This window comes from Amaranthus tricolor, chromosome 4 (assembly GCF_026212465.1).
Source record: "Amaranthus tricolor cultivar Red isolate AtriRed21 chromosome 4, ASM2621246v1, whole genome shotgun sequence".
Classification (NCBI taxonomy): domain Eukaryota; kingdom Viridiplantae; phylum Streptophyta; class Magnoliopsida; order Caryophyllales; family Amaranthaceae; genus Amaranthus; species Amaranthus tricolor.
Genome location: NC_080050.1, coordinates 29,804,923 through 29,808,705, shown reverse-complemented (window position 1 = coordinate 29,808,705; position 3,783 = coordinate 29,804,923).

Here is a 3,783-nt window from a genome sequence, read left to right as displayed (position 1 = left end):
TTACGTTATAGAAATTTTTAAAATCAAATATCAAAAGAAGTTTCGAGTTCATTTTACAGTATTAATAAATATAGCGGGAAAGTAGCTCTTAAGATATACTTCTATTATTGGGTTTTGTTTTTATGAAAAAAGGAAAAGGAAATTGAAAACAAATAATAACAACAATAATAATAATTATTATAGAAGAATCTCACTTTTTTTCAAATTGTTTTGGCTAAAGGTATTGAAAAAAGATAGGATGAAATTAATGTCTAAATGCCTAGAACCATTTGCCCTCATGATTTATATTAATGGCTTAATGCTCTTCATATATCTTATATGAAATATACATAGATTTTTCCCATAAAACCTTTTTAAAGACTATTAAAAACAATGAATGTACTCATAAAACCTTAAAACAAGTTGTGAAAACACTTGACAAAGCAAGTAAATAATGTTAAAGGAATTATTTTTAGCCACAATTTGTCTCTCTTTTCTTGGGTGTCAAACATAAAGAATATACCCTTAAGCCTTCAACTTGTTGGGATACTTTCACAATATAGGAATTGATTGAACAACCATTTAACACAATTCAAATTAAACCCTTTATTTTGTACAATAACTTTTACCTAAGGAATGTCTTTATAAGCTTATCAAAAGACAAAAAGTAAAATATGCTTGCAAACATGATATATGAGCTTGTTCCTTGTACTTCTACAACAAAATTTTTTTTTTTTTTTTTTTTTTTAGGATACAACAACGTTGTTCTAATGGTTTGTGGTAAATGTATGACTTAGAGTTTATGTCCATATATTAATGGGTTAAAGATTTATAGTTCTTTGGTTTCGGATAATAATGAATGACTAAAGTAAAATAACTCATTAAATCATGAGTACTTCTTATTTATGTGAAGTTGCAGCTGATGTTTGCTACCAAAAGTCAATCGAAAATAACCTCTTTGTTAGTTTTATCATTAGCGTGGGTAGTGTTCCCAAGTGGAAACCAATAGCATTGGGTGATGGAATGGAATGGAATGTATGACTTTGAATTTGTTCTTCTTAATTTATTTATGTTCTATCAATTCAAATAAGTTTAATTTATCTTAACATTATAAAAAGCATTTATCAAAACCGCTTAACTAACAAGTAAAAATTTAATCTAAAATTCATTATTAAACACACCCCTTGTCAATTAAGTTATGCTCCTAACCTTACAATTTTAAAATTCAATATTAGACTCTAAATCCAACAACAGATAATTTTCTATGGTACTATTATTTGTAGTATAATGATTTCCAACTACTTATATGATTTTTGCTATTATGTATTTGAGCAATAATAATAATAATAATAATAATAATAATAATAATAATAATAATAATAATTGACTATATAAAATAATTAATTAGTTATGATCATTCACTTAGATTTTTGTTATTTTATGTTTTTGGACATAAATAAATTTTATTGAATTAGAATCTTAGCTAAAGGGAGTAGTGGTTTGTATTTTTCAGTGTTCTTATCTTTAGTTTGATCAGACATACCTGTCTTCCTGCAGCAGTTATACATAAAATTACAGCCCACAAAGCTGAAGAAAAAAGAATAAAAAAAAACACTAAATTGTTAAATAAAATGATTTTATAATGAGCCAATTTCTATAAGGCTGACCTATGTATATTTAGAGCGTTAAGGTGATATTTTACAATTTTAAAGTAATCATTTACAAAAATAAGTTAATTATATGAATTTGTCTTATAATTAAACGGTCTCGTACAAGACAAGGCTCCAAAGAAAAAGAAAAAATGTACTTACCACTTACAGGCTTCCAGCAAAGAGGTCCACTTGATGAACGGTGAAGATGAAAAGGATAAAAATAGATAGTTTTGTACACTTTTAAATTTGTTAACAGTAAAACAACATATCCACTCTTGTGTTGCTATCATGCACACGTAAACTAAGCTCTCAGCCTCTTCTTTTCCTTCTTTTGAAAAACAGTTAAATTGTCGGTATTAAATAATAAAAATATTAATAATAATTAATATAAATATTTTTTAATATGTAATTAATTATTATTATTAATTTACAACATAGATAAACAATAATAATTAATTGGTTTCATGTTTTGGTTGGAGCAAGTGTTAAAGCAAGCACTATATTTTTCGAATAAAATCTTTGATTCGATTTTCATCTAGCCTTATTCTTATCTCAATCTACACCCTAAAATTCAAAAAAAGTTAAAGATCTAAGTGAACTGGAAGAATTACCGTTTACATAGGCGAATCCAGGATAATAGTATAGGTCATAGCACGGGCGAAATTAGCTACTTGTCTTGGTTGTCCGAGAAAACAATTAAATATTGTAAAACATCTATTGAATATAAGAGAGTTGGGTGAGTAAAATGATTTGACTTTCACTAGTTCACATGGGAGACTCGGGTTTGAGCCTCTCAGTTGCTTTAATTTCAAAAAATTTAAATTTAATTTTTTATAGTATATCACTTGATTGTTTTTTGAATTTGCCCCTGGTCATGAGATAGTTTAAACACTCATCTTTATATGTATGTAAAATTGGATAGACAAGACAAGAGCACTTTGAAAACATTAAAAATCAGAGAAAATTATGTGGAAAATCCTTATATTTTGGCTGCTATTTAGTGAGAAAACTAGGAAAATTTTCCAATTAAAAATTCACATTGTACTAATTACAGTGTTTTTGATTTTCCTAATAATCAATCCAAAAAATCCAATAAAACAAGTGATAAGTTATAATCTAATCTAATGTTCAGTTAATTCTTATAAGTTAAAACAATTTATAATGAAGTTTATATCTACAAACTATATTAAATAGTGATTAAATGGTTAAAACAATACATTGTTCATCCAATAAAGTATGTATGACCAATAAGTTTTTGACTGGCGTGGACTATATGCTCTTTCGAGCTTGAAGATGCCCGCTCGACCATGGTTGATGTTCGTCTGAACGGTCCATATGCTCATAAAACATGATTGTGTACAGTTTTTAATTTTCTTTTCTGCATCAGCTTCTTGCTAGAGCAGAGACACGTTTAACATTTAGTAACATTTTGCCACAATTGCTCGTCTGATCCAGCACACTACTCTTCAGCTTGATTCGGCTTCCATAAGCTCATCCTTCCATGCTCCTTGTCGGAGTTCCATGATTGCTCACCCGAGCAACGTAATTCCAAACGTAAAGAGCATAGCAAATAGTCAACTAAAAAATCATTTACCAAACACACCTCTATTATTTATGTCAAATGCGTTACCACCAATGTCGCCCTCCTCCACCGCCTGACTGCACTCTATTGTTACTTTCCATCTTTCCGACAAGCTGCGCTGAAGATGACATTGCCACCGAGTCATCAATGTTGTTGTGTAGCCGTTGATAAATGAATTGTTAATATGTGCAGCCCATATAATTGCCGATACAGCAACTAAAAAGCAAGGATTATGAGGCATTTGGGCCATAATGATTTGATTAGTCGTATTGCTGGGTCATAATTTGATATCTAGCATTAGTCATTAGTTCGACCCAAATACATATTGCGAGTTCTTGGATGTTTGATCAAGCTTACTAGCTTAGTACTCCATAAGAATTTTACTGGAGCTTATGATGGCAATTTTGGCATAAACAGATATTAATTTGAATTTAAATCAATAAAAATTTATAAAAAATAGTTGATTTTGTTGTGCTTTTAAGGGTTAGTTCACCTTATGTATGTGTCTCATCTTCAAAACTGGGCCGAGTTTATATGTATAATGTATTCTATGAAAAAAGACAAGGCAAC